Raw genomic sequence first — 19931 nt, forward strand, 5'->3', positions numbered from 1 at the left:
GAAAGACGTGCTATTAATGAATTGAACATTCTGGGTTCTTCTTCTGTGTACCCTAACAGGTGCCGGAATATGGCGATGAGGGGAGATTCACAGTAACTTCATTGCCGTGTTTTAAAAAAAATTTAAAGTACCCAATTCATTTTTCCAATTAAGGGGCAATTTAGCATAGCCAATCCACCTAGGCTGCGCATCTTTGGGTTGTGGGGGTGAAACCCACTCAAACACGGTGAGACTGTGCGAACTCCGCATGGACAATGACCAGGTCTGGGATCGAACCTGGGACCTCGGCGCCATGAGGCGGCAATGCTAATCATTGTGCCACCGTGCTACCCCATTGCAGTGTTAATGTAAGCCTACTTGTGACAAAAATAAATATTATTATTAAGAGGGATAGCCGCTCCAAGGCAGCCTTCAGGACGCGCGACAATGCAGAATCGCTGAGCAGAAACCTATAGCCAAGTTCTGCACACATGAGTACGGCCTCAACCGGGACCTTGGATTCATGTTGCATTACATTCACCACCGCCCCCCCCCCCCCTCCCCTCCCCCCACCCTCACCATCTGGCCTGGGCTTGCAAAATCCTACCAACTGTCCAGTCACTCTGTCTGGACCTGTAAAGACTTAATTACCTGCAGACTGGCATTCAAAAGTATCGTCTTGCATCATTGACTTTATCTATATATATGTTTCTGGAACCCACCTCTTCATTTGCCTGAGGAAAGAGCTGCGCTCCGAAAGCTAGTGATTCAAAACAAACCTGTTGGATTTTAACCTGGTGCTATAAGACTTCTTACTGTGCTCACCCCAGACCAATGCCGGCATTACCACATTAAAGGGCAAAGTGGCAGCACAGTGGCGCAGTGGTTAGTGCTTCTGCCTCACGACGCCGAGGTCCGAGGTTCGATCCCGGCTCTGGGTCACTGTCCGTGTGGAGTTTGCGCATTCTCCCCGTGTTTGCGTGGGTTCCACCCCAATAACCCAAAGATGTGCACGGGTAAATTGGGTACTCTAAAATTTTAAAAAGTAAAAGGACAAAGTCTATTGATAGTTTAAGAGATACATTCCTAATAAAAATAGTGTTTAGGCATTGTTGTTTCTAGTTTTTTGCAGTAGAATTCATAAAACTTGAAGTCTTTGCCTTATGACTCTTTCATTTGTTCACTGGGTTTCGAATTTATCTTTTAAAGTTACTGATCTTTTCAGAAATCTTACACAGTTGATTTAGAGCTACAAGTTTCAACTCCCCATTAAGCCTCAGGCAACATCTGCCTCTCTATTGCTCATGTCAATGACAGCCCAGCAACAGAGCTGTGCGCTGGAGATGCCGTCACTCCTTGTAGGAGCTGGAATCAGTAGAAAGAAGAACCATAGTTTCTGGTTGAGCTTTGTGTTAGCTGTCTGACCATGATGACCATATATAAATAGCTAACCAAGTAATATGTTGTGATGAGGGTTTAGAAACAGACCCTGGGTAGACAGGTTCATTGAAGCTGTGGGCTTGTCAGCTGGGCAGTGAAACCAGGCATCCAACAGCCACAGAGACCTCTAATATTGGACACTGGGTTTAACCCTGTCCTGTATTAAACAGACCTATCTGATACTGAGGATGATATAGTTAATCTGACCCTGAATTCATTCAATTCCAAAAGTGAATAACATTGTTTCAAATACAGTGATTACTCTGTTAATCTGTGAATAAAGTGGTGTCAGTTCATGCAGATCTCTGTCGGAACACAATTTCATTACTTATTTTTGTTACTAACTAGGGTGCCTCTCTCTCTCTCTCTCTTTTCTCTCCTCTCTCTCCTGTCTCTCTCGGTCTCTCGTGCTCCCTCTCTCTCTGGTGCCTCTCTCTCCCTCTGCTGCCTCTCTCTCCCTCTGCTGCCTCTCTCTCCCTCTGCTGCCTCTCTCTCCCTCTGTCACTCTCGGCTGCCTCTCACTCTCTGTTATCAGTGCTTAGGAAGGCAGGTGGGATAGTTTCCTTTGGTAACTGAGGGCCAAGAATATAAGAACAGGGAGATTGTGCTGGAACTGGATCAAACACCAGTTAGACCACAGCCGGAGCACTGTGGACAGTTCTGATCACCACATTACAGGAAGGATGTGATCACACGAGAGAGGCTGCAGAGGAGATTTATGATGATGTTACCCAGGATGGAGAATTTTAACGATGAGGAAAGATTGGAGAGGCTGGGGTTGTTCTCATTGGAACAGAGGAGGCTGAGGGGAGATTGAATTGAGTTGTGTGTAATTCTGAGGGGGTCAGATAGAGTGAATATTTCCCTCAGCAGAGCCCAACCCCTGCAGTCAAACAAGGAGTCGCTGGTGTGTCAGGAAGTGGGATGAGTGAGTGACTCTCTATCCGCACAGAGAACACGGAAACAGCAGCTCCCCAGTTTGAACTCGCTGGTGTGTCAACAGGCTGGAGGATTGGCTGAATTCCATCCCACTCCTGGAACATTTTTCAATGTCCTCTCCCCAGTGCCAGCAGGCTGCCTGACTGAGAGAAGCTCTGTCCACAGACAGAGCAGATGAATGGCCTGTCGTTAATATGTTGATGCTGGTGTCATATTGATATTGTTCATTCCGGGGACTTCCGGTGACAACATGTCGGTGGATGTCACACGTTAGGTGGCTCCTGCGAGAGTCTCGGATTTTTGGACGTTTATGCCTGGTTTTGGGGTAGTTTTTACATAGGTTGTTGTGGGACGTCATAAGGAGGTTGAGGAATGTCGAAGTCCCAGAGGAAAGGTGCTGGAAAGAAGGGGGCGAGCGAAGGTCCGCCAGCGAGTGCTGCTGTGAGTCCTGCAGGAAGGAAGGTGGCGGGGCTGGGTCGTCGGGTGGGACCGCTCCCCTCACCGGGGAAACTCTGACCGAGGTGATGTCAGAGCTTCAGACATAAGTAGATATTACCCCTCTGAACTGAATTGGCCACATTCCTCGCGGAGGTCTGTTCTATTCTCTGAGCCTCACCCATTTGATCCTCGGTCGTCGCTGAAACGGAATCTTCGAGGCTTGGTTCTTATTCTCCTTCTGACCCGTGTCCCAGACAGGCCAAATTTACTCTACTTCGAACTGTTGAATGACATTTTTCTTCTAACCCTAATTCCATTCTTCAGACATTGTGGTTAAAGGTGTCAACTCAGGTTCTGCTCGGCATTTCACAATCTTTTCCATCAGTGCATTGCAGATTCTAAATAGGTCACCGGTCAAAAGTTAACACGTCTCATTTCAAGTTGACCAAAACCTTCCCATCATGCCTGCAATCAGTCATTTTAGCACAAACAGGGTCTTATCGCTACAGTGGAGCTTGAAAGGCTGTTTGAAGTGTTTGGAGGTTCTTCGGAGGGAGATGCCTGCTTCACATTAGAGTGGGTGATGGAGACGTTTGCCCTGGTAAAGGCGGCAGAGATGAAGACTTCGGTCGAAGTGTGGGAGCAAGGACAGTAGTTGAAGGGGGGGAGGAGACACTGTCACTACACAGTGACCAGTTCGCCTCGATGGGTGAGGAGCTGTGGAGAGTAACAGGAGTCAACAAAGGCTCAGAGCTAAGGTAGGAGACCTGGAGAACTGGTCAAGGAGGGAAAATTTGAAAATCGTGGGCTGCCTTGAGGAGTGGAGGGCCTGAGGCCGACCGAGTACTTTGCAAAGATTTTTGCTGTGTTGATGGAGGAGGAGGAACAACATTCTCGCTCTGAGTTGGACAAGCCACATCGGTCACTCAGGCCGAAGTCTGGAGTGAATGAGCCACCAAGGACGGTTATAGTCTGCTTCCACGGCTACCACGTAAATGAGAAGGTTTTGAGCTAGGCACCCTTCATGCCACCCAGGTGCCAGCCTGGTACTTCTGGGGTGCCCAGGTAGCACTGTCAGGCTGGCAGGGGTACTGCCAGGGTACCACATGGGCAGTGCCATGGTGTCAGGCTGGCATTTTGCTTGCACTGGGTTTGAAGCCCGGGGTGCACTGCCCATGTGAGGTGGGGTGGGGAGGCCCAAGGACTCTCTTATAGGTGAGTTGGGACATTGGAGAGTCCGGGGGTCGAGTCAGGGGGTCAAGGCGGCTTCACTTAGCATTATTCCTGCATTGAGCAGCTTTCCTTTTGGAGATCCTCAGTGCAGGAATAATGCTAAGTGCAGCCTTGGGTGGCATTCCCCACCAGGGCAGTAATAAAAGAGCAGAATGCCATTAGTTAGCGGATGTGAAGTGGGAAGGTGTTGGTAGATGCAGATACCAAGAACTGATGGAGGAGTTGGTGAGAAGGCGGGCGTCCTTTGGACAGGTCATAGAGTCATAGAATTTCCAGTGCAGAAGGAGGCCATTCGGCCCATCGAGTCTGCACCGGCTCTTGGAAAGAGCACCCTATCCAAGCCCACACCTCCACCCTATCCCCATAACCCAGTAACCCCACTCAACCAACCCTAAGGGCAATTTTTTGGACACTATGGGCAACTTAGCATGGCCAATCCACCTAACCTGCACATCTTTGGACTGTGGGAGGAAACCGGAGCACCCGGAGGAAACCCACGCCATAAGGTGAAGGGGGCATTGTATGGCAGCAGAGTGAGATTTGGTGTGGTCTACCCAGCAAAGCTGAGAGTCACTCATAACTCAAAGGACTTTTATTTGGAGGCGGCAGAGGCGTTCGTTCAGGCTGAAGGACTGAGACTGAGATGAGAGTTGGGATTTGGGCTTGGTTGGTGGGGACGGGGATTGCATTCTATTATTGAGGGTTTTCTATTTGATTGGGGTTTTGTTTCTGTCTCTTAAATGGGGGGGGGGGAGTTTATCTACGAGTGTTGTGTTTTTTTCCTTATGGTGTGGTTCTGTATTGTTTCTTGGTTTCAGGGACGTGGGGCTCAGTTACTGAGGAGGGGGTGGAGAGGATGGGGGACTCTAGCAGGGGTCACCACACGAGGAAACGTAGGTTGCTTAGTGAACGGGAGTGTGGTGGGGGAGGGGTCACGGTCATTGGAACCTGGTCAAACAGGTTTCAATGGCCCTGGGAGGTATGAATGGTGGGGGGAGGGGCTCGATACTGGGTGAGGTGTTTGCAAGAGGAAGTGGATGGGGCAATTCTGGCAGGAACAGGAGGTGATCCCGTTTAAGGTCAAGGTGGTTGGAAGGAGAGTGAGGAACGCCAAATACTGCTAGAAGAGATTTTGGGATGGATGGGTGATGAGCGGGGAACGCGGACCCAGGGTTCCTGGTAAAGAGGAAAGAGTTGGAGGCGTGGTTGGACCTATTGTCCACAGGCAAAGATGTGCATCAGTTGAGAAGAGCAAGGGGGACTGTCTATGCGTATGGGGAGAAGGCAGGGTGTATATTGGCAGGTCAGCTCCGTAGGGAGGCCACAACAAGGGAGATAGTTCGGGTGCGGGACAGGATGGAGGAGCTGGTGGTGGCTCCAGAACAGATTAATAAGGTGTTTGAGGAGTTCTATAGGGACTTGTATAAATCAGAACCACCAGAGGAGGAGCGGGAGATGAGGGAGTTTCTGGGTGGGTTAGAGTGCCCGAGGTTGGGGAGGTGGAGAGGGCAGGGTTGGAGGAGGGGGTGGAGGAGGTGAAGGTGGCGATTGGGAGGATGCAGGCAGGGAAGGCAGCGGGGCCAGATGGGTTCCCAGTCGATGCTGGTGAGAAAGGGGGAGGGTCATGTAGAACAAAAGGGAAAGTCAGGGATTGGTTAGAGTGTGGGTGAGATTAAATGTCAAAAATGTCCTGGAACAAAAGGCAAAGGGAGAGGTAATGGTTGTGGTAAAGAAACAAAGTATTGGTCCAGAGGAATGGCAGAATAAAGGACAGCTCTGGCTGGAAGCAAAATAACATGAAAACAAGATGCAGACTGGCACTCGGCAAAAAAAAAATCAAAATGGAGGAGAGAGTTCAGGGTGTGAAGTTGTTGAACTCAATGTTGAGTCCAGAAGGCTGTAAAGTGCCTCATGGGAAGATGAGGGGCTGTTGGTCCAGCTTGTGTTGGGCTTCTCCGGAACATTGCAGCAGGCCGAGGACTGAAATGTGAGCATGGTTCCGAGTACAGAAGCTGGGACATGTTGCTGTATTTATACAGGGCCTTGATGAGGCCACACCGAGAATATTGTGTGCAGTTTTGGTCACTTTTTCTGAGGAAGGATGTTCTTGCTCTCGAGGGAGTGCAGCGAAGGTTTCCCAGACTGATTCCAGGGATGGCGGGACTGTCACAAGAGGAGAGATTGATGAGGTTGGGATTGTTCTCACTGGAGTTCAGAAGAATGAGGGGGGGATCTCATAGAGACGTATAAAATTCTAACCGGACTAGACAGGACTAGGGTAGATGCAGTGAGGATGTTCCCGATGGTGGGTGTGGCCAGAACCAGCGGTCACAGTCTGAGGATCCATTTCGGACAGAGATGAGGAGACATTTCTTCACCCAAAGAGTGGTGAGCCTGTGGAATTCATTACCACAAAAAGTAGTTGATGCTAAAACATTGAATATATTCAAGAGGCGGCTAGATATAGCACTTGGGGCGTATGGGTTTGAAGGCTATGGGGACAAAGCAGAATTAGGCTCTTGAGTTGGATAATCAGCCAAGATCGTAATGAATGGTGGAGCAGGCTCGAAGGGCCAAAAGGTCTCCTCCTGCTACCATCTTCGATGTATGAGAGCAAGGTGGTGAATTCTAATGGCAGCAAGCAGAAGGTCAGGATCATGCTTGTGGACTGAGCGGAGGTGTTCCACAAAGAGGGCAGGGAACAGGCTACAGATGAATTAAAGACAAACCGTTTGGGTTCATAACATTGTGAACATCTTTTTACTCTGGTTGTCTTTGATCCTCAAATCATTTTCTGTTTTTTAACCATGTTCTGTTTCATTAATAAACTATTATCAGTAAAAATATTTGATTTTTCTCGACTTTGCATTAGGTTGATGTACTTTAGGGAAAGTGGGTGAGAGGGGTTGACAGGCTCTTTAACGGAAAGTGAGTCCCTCTGAGGTAATTGGCAAAGGAGCCAGAGGGGAGATGAGATTTTATTTTATTTGACACAGCGAGTTGCTCTGATCTGCCTGAAAGCAGATTCAATAGTATCTTTCCAAAGAGTAAAATCTTGAATGGGAAGAATTTGCAGGGCTGTGGGGAAAGGGCAGAGCAGTTGGATGAATGGGAGAGTCCTTTCAAAGAGATAGCAGGGGCACGATGGGCTGAATGGTCTCCTCCTGCAGCCTGTGAATCTGAGCCTCCTGTTTTTGTGCAGGTTAAAAGGGACAGATTTCATTACAGCCTCTTCCCTGTATATGTATTTAAAGAGACGGGTTTCTCTTTAGCTCCGAGTGACCGATATAATTGGTTGGAGGCCCATTTCCCAGTCAGTCCTCCAGCACCTTCCTGTCTATTAGTGCGACGCCCATGGCAGTTTCCCAACTGGTGCGCAAGCCCTGTTATTCTCAGCTAAATTCAGCCTCCGCTCCGTCTCCTGGCTGTCATTGACAAGAGCAATAGACACAGAAAGGTGCCCGTGGCTCAAATGGGAAGTCAATACTTGTGGCTCTAAACCCAGACTTCAACATTTGCCAATCAAATCCATGTTATTTAGACTGGGGTTTCTATTATTACCGTGCCACCCCTTTTCATGTCACATTGATGTACTTTAGGGAAAGTGGGTGAGAGGGGAGACAAAGGGTGGGAGTTTTAAAAGATAACTTTCCCTTTCTAACTTTGTATTGTCTATAGTGTCAGCCGTGGCTCAGTGGGCAGCTCTCTCACCTCTGAGTCAGAAGATTGTGGGTTCAAATCCCAGTCCAGGTACTTGAGGACAAAAATCACATCCAACATTCCTCGTCCCAGCACAGAGGGAGGCTGAAAGAACAGCCTTCTTTCAAATAAGATGTTAAACTGAGGCCCTGTCTGCCTCTCTCAGGTGGGTGTAATAGTTTCCACAGCCACTATTTTGAAGAAGAGCAGAGGAGTTACCCCAGTGTCCTGGTCAATATTTATCCCTCAGTCAACATCACTAAAAACAGATAATCTGCTCATTATCACATTGGTGTGTGTGGGATCTTGCTGTGTGTAAATTGGCTGCTGTGTTTCCTACATTACAACAATGACAACACTTCAAAGACACTTCATTGGCTGGAAAGCACTTTGCGATGTCCTGTGGTTGTGAAAGGTGCTATAGAAAGGCAAGCTTTTAAATTGAAGGTTTATGCTTTCTGATCTTGTTATCTGGTACTTTATTGATTTCAGCCAACCCCAACCTACCATTTAATACATTCACTTTGGTTCTGACAAGGCAATTAAGGCAAAGACAGAATTCGCTTTATATTAAATTTAAAAAGTTTATTCAAAGAAACTTTAAGACATTGACTTTTACAACTTCATGTGGGTGATCAGTCTGTAGAAGTGTAACCCTCTCTGGCTCCTTCTTTGACAGTAATTCTTGCGGAATTCAGCCTCGGGAGTCTGGCTCCTTCTTTGACAGTAATTTCCTTGGAACCCGGCCTTGGGAGTCTTCAGTACTTGGCCAGCAAGGAAGACCTTCAGAACCTCTACTTTTATCCCCAAAGTGACCATTACTTCCCGTCAGGGTTGGGCCTGTTGTAACATGACCATTGGTCAATTTGGTCACTGGATTAATTTAATTGGATCCCCAATTACTAACACCACCTTCTCTCATTATCTTAGACAGGAATACAATAGAACTGTTTCATACTATCCCTTTATCTGATTCTATACAATCCCTTATTCATACAGTTTCAAATGTTGAGGCTAATCAGAGCTTGAAGGTCTCTCTTGCCAGTATATTTATCCTCATTGCACATATTTTACATACACAGCAATTAAGCTTTTACATTTTTTACAGGAAATAAAACTCTCTTACTATAACTTACTGATTCATTATTGATTATTTAATTGTCACTCAATTAATGCTCATTACTTAATCAGTCATCGGTTACTGACTGGTAGCTAATTAATACAGTAATCTTTAATTAATACATTTGGTTAATACAATATCCACTGGTTGAAATGAAAATCACTTATTGTTACAAGTAGGCTTCAAATGAAGTTACTGTGAAAAGCCCCTAGTCGCCACATTCCAGCACCTGCTCAGGGAGGCTGGTACGGGAATTGAACCGTGCTGCTGGTCTGCTTTCAAAGCCAGCGATTTAGCCCTGTGCTAAACCAGCCCCGTTGAAAAAGACTGTTTTATGGAAGACAATCACTTTCTTTCTTACTAACTTTGATTGGATTGAACAATGAGTCTTAGACTTGAGCCAAACTTTGGCAGGATGATACCCTGTAGCTTTACAAAATTCTGGAACAATTTGTTACTTTAAATAATTTCGCCTCATTCAGCAGTTTCGAGAAACAGTTTGGTTTATACAGAATGAATTTTTAAAATAAAGGTCCAGTCACGTTTACGAGTTTAACTTGGCTTCCTTAACTTTGTTACTTACAACAGTGAAGTTGGACGAGTGATTGATTTTTAAAACAAAATATTATTAATGAGGCATACCCAGAATTTCCGACGTTACAACAGTGACTAAACTTCAAAAGTACTTCAAAGGCTGTAAAAAGCTTTAGGGGATTGTGTGGTCATGAAAGGGGTTATAGAAATAGACATAGAATCCCTTGAGTGCAGAAGGAGGCCATTCAGCCCATCGAGTCGGCACTGACTCTTCCAAAGAGCACTCTACCCATATCCACTCACCCGTAACAAAAGAGAAAATGCTGGACAATCTCAGCAGGTCTGGCAGCATCTGTGGGGAGAGAAAAGAGCTAACGTTTCGAGTTCAATGACTCTTTGTCAAAGTTAACAATCAGAGAATGTGGGGAATATTTATACGGTGGAGTGAGAATGAAAGATGAGTCATAGCCACAGAAACCCAGGGAAACGGGGTAATATTCCCCACATTCTCTGACTGTTAGCTTTGACAAAGAATCACTGGACTCGAAAAATTAGCTCTTTTCTCTCCCTACAGATGCTGCCAGACCTGCTGAGATTGTCCAGCATTTTCTCTTTCGTTTCAGATCCCAGTATCCACAGTAATTAGCTTTTATCCACTCACCCGTAACCCCATAACCTAACCTGCACATCCCTGGACAGTGAGGGGCAATTTATCAGGGCCAATCCCCCTAACCCATACATCAGGACTGTGGGAGGAAACCAGAGCACTCAGTGGAAACCCACAGACATGGGAGAACGTACAAACCCCACACACAGTGACCTTGGCCAGAATTGAACATGGGTCCCTGGTGCTGTGAGGCAACAATGCTAACTACTGTGCCATTGTGACGCTCAAATAAATGTAATTGATTTTTAGAACTAGTCCCCAAACTTGGATATATCACACTTGGTCCACTCACAAAGATCACTCATAAAGACTGAGGCTTGATTTTATGTAACAACCATGTCTTTCACTTCATTTCAAATACCCTGTGAAAATCCAAACACAGTATCTCATGAAAGTATTTGATTTAAAACAGAATGACTTGTTGTGATTTGGGATTCACTGCCTGACAATGGTGCAGGAAGTAAATTCTACTGTAACTTTCAAAAGGGAACTGGACAGATTCTGCAGGAAAATAAACTTGCAGGGTGATGGGACCAATTAGACTGTTCATTCAAAGAGCTAGCATGGGAATGCTGGGCTTAATGGCCTCCTTCTTTGCCCTTTGATTCTCGTTTACATTTGAAGAAAATCTTAGACTTGAACCAGAGTTTGGCAGTATTTGGGAAATATCTGAAATCCACTTCCTACGAAGGGGGTAGAAGCGGAGATGATGAAATGTTTCCAATAGGAAATTGTATGGGCTTTTGAGGGAAATAAACCGACAGGGATACGGGAATAGAACAGGGCAATCATTTGATCAATAGAAATCTCCAAGTTATGAATCTTTGGAATTCTCTACCCCAGAGGGCTGTGGGAGATCAGTCACTGAGTGTGTTTAAAGCAGAGACTGACAGATTTCTAAATACCAATAACACAAAGGGATATGGGGATAGTGTGGGGAAAAAGGCACTGAAGTGGATGATCAGCCATGACCGTATTGAATGGTGGAGCAGGCTCGACGGGCTGAATGGCCAACTCCTGCTCTTATGTTCCAATGATACAAAGATAGGTAGGAAAGTAAATTGTGAAAAGGACATAAGGAGGTTACAAAAGGATATAGATAGTTTACTTGAGTGGGAAAAGATGTGTAAAATCTAGTATTATGTGGGAAAATGTGACAGTGTCCATTTTTGGCAGGAAGAATAAAAAAGCTTATTATCTAAATGGTGAGAGATTGCAGAGCTCTGAGATTCAGAGGGATCTGGGTGTCCAAGAGCATGAATCACAAAAGGCGAGTATACAGGTACAGCAAGTAATTAGGAAAGCTAATAAAATGTTATTGTTTATTGTGAGGGGAATTGAATACAAAAGTAGGGAGGTTATGCTTCAGTTATACAGGACATCAGTGAGACCACATCTGGAGCACTGTGTACAGTATTGCTCTCATTTAAGGAATGATGTCAATGTGTTGGAAGCAGTTCAGAGAAGGTTTACTGGACTCATACCTGGAACTGGAGGCTGGGCTTACGAGGAATGATTGGCTTGTGACTGATGAAGTTCAGGTGACTTGATTGGACCGTACAAGATCCTGAAGGGCCTTGACAGGGTGGATGTGGAAAGGATGTTTCCTCTGGTGAGAGAATGTAGAAATTGAAGTCACTTTAAAAGTAATAACTTGCCCACTTAAGGCAGAGGAGAACCTTTTCTCTCCGAGGGTCGCGAGTCTTTGGAACTCTCTTCCTCAAAGGGCAATGGAAACAGAGTCTGTGAATATTTTCAAGGTAGAGCTGGATAGATTCTTGCCAAGAAGGTGAAAGGTTATCGGTGGGTCAGCGGGAATGTGGTTTTGAGGTTTCAATCAGATCAGCCAGGAACTTATTGAATGGTGGAGCAGGCTCGAGGGGCCGAGTGGCCTACTCCTGCTCCTAATTCGTATGTTATCACATCCTTTATAATAGATTGTAGCATCTTCCCTCCTACTGATGTCAGGCTAATGGGTCTGTGGTTCCCCGTTTTCTCTCTCCCCTCCTTAAATAGTGGGGTTATATTTACCACCTTCCAATCTGCAGGAACCATTCCAGAATCTATAGAATTTTGAAAGATGACCACCAATGTATCCACTATCTCTACAGCCGCCTCTTTCAACACTCTGGGATGTAGAGCATCAGCTTTGTGGATTTATTAACTTTCAACCACATTATTTTCTCCAGTACTGCTTTTTCACTAATACTAATCTCTTTCAGTTCCTCGTGCTCACTAGTCCCTTGGTTCCCTTGCGTTTTTAGAACAATTTCTGTATCTTCCTCCATGAAGACAAACACACATCGTTTAGTTTCTCTGCCATTTCCTTATTCCCCATTATAAACTCTCCTGTCTCTGCCTGGAATGGACCCACATTGGTCTTTGCTAATCTTTTCCTTTTCACATTCATATAGGAGCTTTTCCAGTCGGTTTTTATGTTTCTCGCCAGTTTACCCTCATATTCTATTTTCTCTCGATCAGTTTATTGATCCTCCTTTGCTGAATTCTAAAACAAGTTCCCAATCCTTAAGCTTACACTTATTTTGTCCACTTTATGAGCCTCTTCCTTTGATTTAATGGATTTTGAATATTTCCTGTTCACCACAGTTGCATCAATTTTCCTGTCTCAGATTCCGAGAGAAAGAGAAGAGAGAACGAAATGCAGTCCTGGATGTAATTGAAGCAGAAACAATAACAGCAGAATCCATCACTGTAATCAATTGTGAACTTGTTGGTGTCTCAGCAGGGACGAGGAAACACAGAATCCCTTCCCACAATGAGAGCAGGTGAACGGCCTCTCCCCAGTGTGAACAAACTGGTGTCGCCGCAGGTTGGATAAGTCAGTGAATCCCTTCTCACACTGAGAGCAAGTGAACGACTTCTCCCCAGTGTGAACTCTCTGGTGTGTCTGCAGGTTGGATAACTGAGTGAATCCCTTCCCACATACAGAGCAGGTGAACGGCTTCTCTCCAGCATGAACAAACTTGTGTCTCTGCAGGTTGGATAAGTGAGTGAATCCCTTCCCACACTGAGAGCAGGTGAATGGCCTCTCCCCAGTGTGAACTCGCTGATGTATCCGCAGGTTGATTAATTGAGTGAATCCCTTCCCACACTGAGAGCAGGTGAACGGCCTCTCCCCAGTGTGAATTCGCTGATGTAAATTCAGGCGAGATAACTGAGTGAATCCCTTCTCACACTGAGAGCAGATGAATGGCCTCTCCCCAGTGTGAATGCGTCGATGAATCTCCAGCTCTGATGGGGCTCTGTATCCCTTCCCACAGTCCCCACATTTCCACCGTTTCTCCATATTTTGGGTCTCCTCGAGTCTCTCCAGGTTGGACTATCAGTTGAAGCTTTGACCACACACAGAACACGTGTACGGTCTCGCCCCGCTGTGAATGGTGTGATGTTTTTTTCAGGCCATATGACTGGTTAAAGCTCTTTCCACAGTCAGTGCGTGTGACTCGGTGCTTTTCCAGTCACAATGATGTTTAAATGTTTTTGAAGCCAACAGGTTGGGCAAACATTACTCCTTCTAGATAATGGCCAATGAATCGAGTGACTGTCAGATCTAGACGTAATGTTTGAGATTTCAGTCTGTAAATCCTATCCTTTTAACATCCTGTGAAAGGAGTTTACAAAAGACATCACTGTCAGTACTGGGTAGAAATTCAGAACAGACAATTGTAGTTTCTCTGGAACATTCTTTCCACTCTCATTCACAAAAGCTGTAAATCTCCATCCCACACACTCTCCCTCCATTCTCACTCTGCTGTGCCTAATATTCACCCTCCCAATTCTCCTGAAGGTGCTGATTCAGGCTGATTGACAGACCCATGCTCACTGCTTCCTGTCCAGGACACAGAGATCATAACAAACAGGAGATGCAGTCAGCCATTTGGCCATTCGAACCTGCTCAACCATTCAATGGATCATTGGCCAATCTACCTCAGCACCATTTTCCAACACTATCCCCCATATCCCTCAATATGTTCAATATTGAGAAACATGTCAATCTCGGTCTTGAAAATACTTCTCGACTGAGGCTCCACAGTCCTCTGGGGTAGAGAATTCCAAAGCTTCACTACATTGTCTTTAAATTCATTGAAAATCCCGGCCCCGTGTCACTGTCCGTGTGGAGTCTGCACACTCTCCCCGTGTCTACATGGGTCTCACCCCCACAATGTAAAACGATGTGCAGGGTCGGTGAATTGGCCATGCTGAATTGCCACTTATTTGGGAAAAAAAGAACTGGGTACTCTGAATTTTTTTTTAAAATAAATGAATTTATGGGATTTGGGCGTCGCTGGTTAGGCCAGTATTTGTTGCCCATCCCTAGTTGCCCTTCAGAAAGTGGTGGTGAGTTGCCTCCTTGCACACCCACTGTGCTGTTAGGGAGGAAGTTCCAGGATGTTGCCCCAGCGACAGTGAAGGAACGGCGATATATTCCCAAGTCGGTCTGGTGAGTGACTTGGAAGGGAACCTCCAGGTTGTGGGGTTCCCAGGTATCTGCTGCTCTTGTCCTTCTAGATAATAGTGGTCGCTTTGCTGAGCACCTTGGGTCTGTGCACATTCAGGACCCTGACCTTCCCGTTGTTTGCCATTTTATTTATTTATATAAATTTGGAGTACCCAATTCATTTTTTCCAATTCAGGGACAATTTTACGGTGCCAATCCTCCTACACTGCACATCTTTGGGTTGTAGGGGCAAACGCCAAGCAGACACGGAGAAAATGTGCATACTCCACGTGGACAGTGACCCAGAGCTGGGATTGAACCTGGGATCTCGGTGCCGTGAGACAGCAGTGATTAACCACTGTGCCATCGTGCTATCCCTGTTCGCCATTTTAACACAAGACCCTGCTCCCATGCCTGCCCTTGGCTTGTTGCAATGTTCCAGTGACGCTCAACACAAACTGGAGGAACAGCATATCATCTTCCGGTTAGGAACGCTACAGCCTTTCGGTCTCAACATCAAATTCAACAACTTCACCCCCACCTCAACCCATTTGTTTTCTTTCCATTTCATTTGAACTGTCTATTACCTTTTATTTCTTTCTTGTCTTTCTTCATATAAATATTTGCCCCTCACTCTTTCCCCCTATCTTATCCCCCATTTCTTTACCTTTTGTCCTCTTTGCTTCCCCCTTCACCCCTTCTTCTCATTTTACCGCTCTCCCAACCATGTCCCCCCTTACCCCCACATCTACATCTGTCACAGCTTACCCTCTGATTTTAGTTTCTCTGCTGATTGGTCTTTCACACTTTTATTCTCTCTGGGGCTGTCATTACAATCTTTATTTTATTAATAATCTTTATTGTCACAAATAGAATTACATTAACACTGCAATTCAGTTACTGTGAAAAGCCCCTAGTCGCCACATTCCGGCATGTGTTCGGGTACACAGAGGGAGAATTCAGAATGTCCAAATTACCTAACAGCACATCTTTTGGGAATTTTGGGAAGGAACCGGAGCACCCGGAGAAAACCCACACAGACACGGGGAGAACGTGCAGACTCCGCACAGTGATCCAAGCCGGGAATTGAACCTGGGACCCTGGCGCTGGGAAACCACAGTGCTAACCACTGTGCTACCCTTTAGCACTCTTTTTCCATTTTTTCTGTGGTCCTGACTCATCTGTCTTTCCCTCGCCCGACAGTATAAATATCTCCCACTTTCTATCCTTTTTACCTTTGACAAAGGGTTACCTGGACTGGAAAATATTCGCTCTTTTCTCTCCTTACAGATGCTGCCAGACTGGCTGAGATTTTCCAGCATTTTCTCTTCTGGAAATATATAACGTAGCTCTACAGTACTATATTACACAACTAGAAATAATAATAAATGTGCTTTATTACAGAACCAATAATATATCTAATCTGTACGATATAACAACACTACACATATTTCAATCCAACATTAATTTACTGTCCCCTTAAATGTCAGCCATCTCCTGGGGAAATAGCCCGTTAATTGTGAACACTAGGAAAGAGACCATCAGGGGAAGCAAGGTAGCACAGTGGTGAGGCGAGTTGCTTCACAGCTCCAGGGTACCAGGTTCGATTCCTGTCTGTGCAGAGTCAGCACGTTCTCCCCGTGTCTGCGTGGGTTTCCTCCGGGTGTTCCGGTTTCCTCCTACAGTGCAAAGATGTGCAAGTTAGGTGGATTGGCCCTTAGTGTGCAAAATGTTTAGGTGAGGTTACTGGGTTTCGGGGATGGGGTGGGCTAAAGTGGGATGGTCTTTCCAAGGGTCGGTGCAGACTCAATGGGACAATTGGCCTCCTTCTGCACTGGAAATTCTATGAATCCTTTTAGCTAGACAAATAAATGTGTCAAGCTGAGGGAGCAAAGGATGTCAATGTCTTTGAGAGAGAGAGAGACCTGGGCCAAGCTTTCCAGAGTCTGCACCCTCCCTGGATTCACTGCCTTTCCCTTCAGTTGCTGCAAGTGACCAATTGAAGGTCCGAATGAGAAAAGAAATGGAAAGGGGGAGGGGGGGGGGAAGAAAGTGTTTTACTCACAAATGTTGCGCACAGCAGGACTTTTCAGTCTGAATGAAGCTGGAACGTCATTAACACAACGCCCGCACTCTGATTGGTTGGAGGACCAGAGTCCTTCCGGTCCCCCAAACTTCCCATTGGTTTCTGGCCAACTGAAAACATAAGCAACGGATGTCACGTGATCATTGATGCCCTTTTGACCGCAATTGGAATAACCGTCACTACGCATGTGCAGCATCTCCTCTCCTTTGGACATGCGCAGCTCCTGTCTGTCCTCTTCCCCCCCCCCACTGAATAGAGCGGTTTCCCCGGCGCGGGGGACTATGGGAGATTCAGTCGCCAGTACCCATCCAGAGCCCAATCTCCAAACCCCTGGGACTGGGATGAAAGTGGGAGTGGAGGGCAGGGACCCCATTCCGGACACAAAGTACATGTAACTGGGTTCGAATCTGACGTCCCCCTTAGAAAACAGTTTGTTAACTTCAGACATCTGGGTGACATATTGGGGAGGGCAATAGGTGAGAGTGAAATTGAACCCGAGAGTCAGCACCTTCAGGGGAGGAGAATTGGGGGGAAAGCAGGAGGAGGATAGTGGGATGAATTAGTGTTACAGTCAATAGGGAGGGAGTGTGTGGAGGCAGAGTCAGAGAGAAGCAGTATTTTCTGTCACATGATCATGAGCTTGGACAATTTTAACAAATCATCTGTGAAACCTGGATTTACAATGTCCCTGTGAATCACCTTGGGAAATTTAATTACATTAAATGTGCTGTATAAATGCAAATTAATCTGGTTATTGAAGATTGACACTTGAGCTCCTCCACTACCCAGACCACAAAGTCACCGATCATGGACAGTCTGATTAACCAGCTTATTCACACAGATCAGACCAGCCCACCCATTCTCAGTGCATCTGCTTTTCTCAGGCTCCTTGCAACTCCATCTCTGCTCTCACTGCGCTGAGCTCAAGTGCGAACAAAGCATTTTTGTCTTCAGATTTTTAGCGTGAGAGGTTAAACCTATCAGGAGACGATGAATAGGCCGGGTCACTGTTCTCATCAAAACACAAGGCTTAGGGGCTAATGGAGGGCTGTAAATTATGAAAGATTTTGATACACAGGGAGAATGTTTTCACTTGTAAGGGTAAGAGAAAAACTAGAGGCTATCAATGTGAGATAATCTAATCAGGAATTCAAGAGAAATTTCTTCCCCAGAGTGGTGGGAATGTGGAACTCGCTACCACAGGGATTGGTGGAGGTGAATAACATAGATATATTTATGGGGAAGCTGGATGAACACATGAAGGAGAAATGAACAGACGGATACACTGATCGAGTCAGATGGGAAAGCATGAGAGGAGGCTCAGGTGAAGTCTAAACACTGGCATGGATTGGTTGGGCTGTTTCTATGTTGTATATTCAATGTAATTTAGCCTGGTATTGCCTTTAACTCTCACATAGTCGATTCCGGGTGAAAGAGAAACAGTTTCATTCCCAGAAAAACATTTCAGCTCTTGTCCAATTAATGCCTCTTGTCAGCCAGGTGTCCGTGTAAGGAGTCAAGGTATTCAATGCAACTACAAAGATCTCATGTAATTTGTACCAATATATCTTTGAAAAGACAATCTTTTTTTCAAATGGACTGGATTATTTAAATTTATTAGGTTTTAATCAATTCTTTAAAGTGATTGATTATCAGACAGTCTTATTCAAATCGGAGAGTTTGTTTTATACAAGACAAAGTAGGCACATGATCAGCACCCCATTCACCATCTCCACCATTTAAAAAAATATATATATATTAATTAAACTTTTTTACCAGCACAATTTTTGCCCCTTACAAACAACAACCCCCCCCCCCCCCCCCCCCCCCCCCCCGGGTAACAAAATAACACGAAATCGCACTGAGCAAGAAATATACATGGCAAAATGGTATATTTACATAGCTTTATACAGTGGCTCTCTCCCGCACGTGCCAGTTTCCCCCACCCTTCACGTTATCTCCTGCTCATCCATCCCCCCAAGCAATCCCCCATCGCCCCCCCCCCCCAGGTTGCTGCTGCTGCTGACCGATCTTCCTCTAACGCTCCGCGAGATAGTCTAGGAACGGTTGCCACCGCCTGTAGAACCCCTGCGCAGACCCTCTCAATGCAAACTTAATCCTCTCCAGCTTTATGAACCCAGCCATGTCGTTTATCCAGGCCTCCACGCTAGGGGGCTTCGCCTCCTTCCACATTAGCAAGATCCTTCGCCGGGCTACTAGGGACGCAAAGGCCAGAATGGCGGCCTCTTTCGCCTCCTGCACTCCCGGCTCGTCCACTACTCCAAATATTGCTAGCCCCCAGCTTGGCTTGACCCGGACTTTCACCACCCGAGATATTGCTCCCGCCACTCCTCTCCAGAACCCCTCCAGCGCCGGGCATGACCAAAACATATAGACATGGTTCGCCGGACTCCCTGAACACCTTCCACATCTGTCCTCTACCCCAAAGAACCTACTCAACCTCGCCCCCGTCAAGTGCGCTCTGTGAACCACCTTAAATTGTATCAGGCTGAGCCTGGCACATGAGGAGGAGGAATTAACCCGACCCAGGGCATCAGCCCACAAACCTTCCTCGATCTCCTCCCCCAGCTCCTCCTCCCATTTACCCTTCAACTCTTCTGGTAGCGCTTCCCCCTCTTCTTTCATCTCTTGGTGTATTGCCGAAACCTTGCCCTCCCCGGCCCATACACCAGAGATCACCCTGGACCATCTCCACCATTGATACCCAGTGGCAGCAGTGTGTAGCATCTACAAGTGGCACAGTAGCACAGTGGTTAGCACCGTTGCTCACATCACCAGGAACCGACTTTGATTCAGGGCTTGGGTCATTGTCTGTGAGTAGCCTGCACATTCTCGTTGTGTCTGCGTGGGTTTCCTCCGGTTTCCTCCCACAAGTCCTGAAAGATGTGCTGTTAGGTGAATTGGACATTCTGAATTCTCCCAGTGTAACTGAACAGGCGCCGGTGTGTGGCAACAAGGGGATTTTCACAGTAACTTCATTGCAGTGTTATTGTAAGCCTACTTGTGACAATAATAATAAGATTATTATAATAAAGAATATTATTAACATTCCCCAACATTTATTTTCTAAGGGGGCTCTGTGGAGTTGAGGTTTGAATCAGATCAGCCGTGAACTTATTGAATGGTGGAGCAGGCTCGAGGGGCCAAGTGGCCTACTCCTGCTCCTAATTCGTATGTTATCACATCCTTTATAATAGATTGTAGCATTTTCACAACTACTGATGTCAGGCTGATGGGTCTGTGGTTCCCCATTTTCTCTCTCCCTCCTTAAATATTGGGGTTACATTTACCACCTTCCAATCTGCAGGAACCATTC

The 19931-nt window shown here is 46.1% G+C and overlaps 1 protein-coding gene and 1 long non-coding RNA gene across 3 annotated transcripts in view; one reads left to right on the top strand and one right to left on the bottom strand.

Annotated features, from left to right (window-relative positions):
• The window catches only part of LOC140421965 (uncharacterized), a 136390-nt gene that overhangs the window by 88422 nt on the left and 28037 nt on the right, over positions 1-19931 (top strand). The gene's annotated exons all lie outside the window — the stretch shown is intronic.
• Positions 8288-18356, bottom strand: LOC140421980 (uncharacterized). 2 transcript variants are annotated; one of them, XR_011947195.1, is made up of 3 exons: positions 16574-18356; positions 15486-16187; positions 8288-13671 (listed from the first exon to the last, which is right to left on the bottom strand). It is a non-coding gene; the product is annotated as an uncharacterized lncRNA (long non-coding RNA). The 2 variants fall into 2 exon arrangements; XR_011947194.1 differs by lacking the exon at positions 16574-18356 and having other exon boundaries at positions 15486-16400.

The sequence above is a fragment of the Scyliorhinus torazame genome, chromosome 5 (assembly GCF_047496885.1).
Source record: "Scyliorhinus torazame isolate Kashiwa2021f chromosome 5, sScyTor2.1, whole genome shotgun sequence".
Taxonomy (NCBI): domain Eukaryota; kingdom Metazoa; phylum Chordata; class Chondrichthyes; order Carcharhiniformes; family Scyliorhinidae; genus Scyliorhinus; species Scyliorhinus torazame.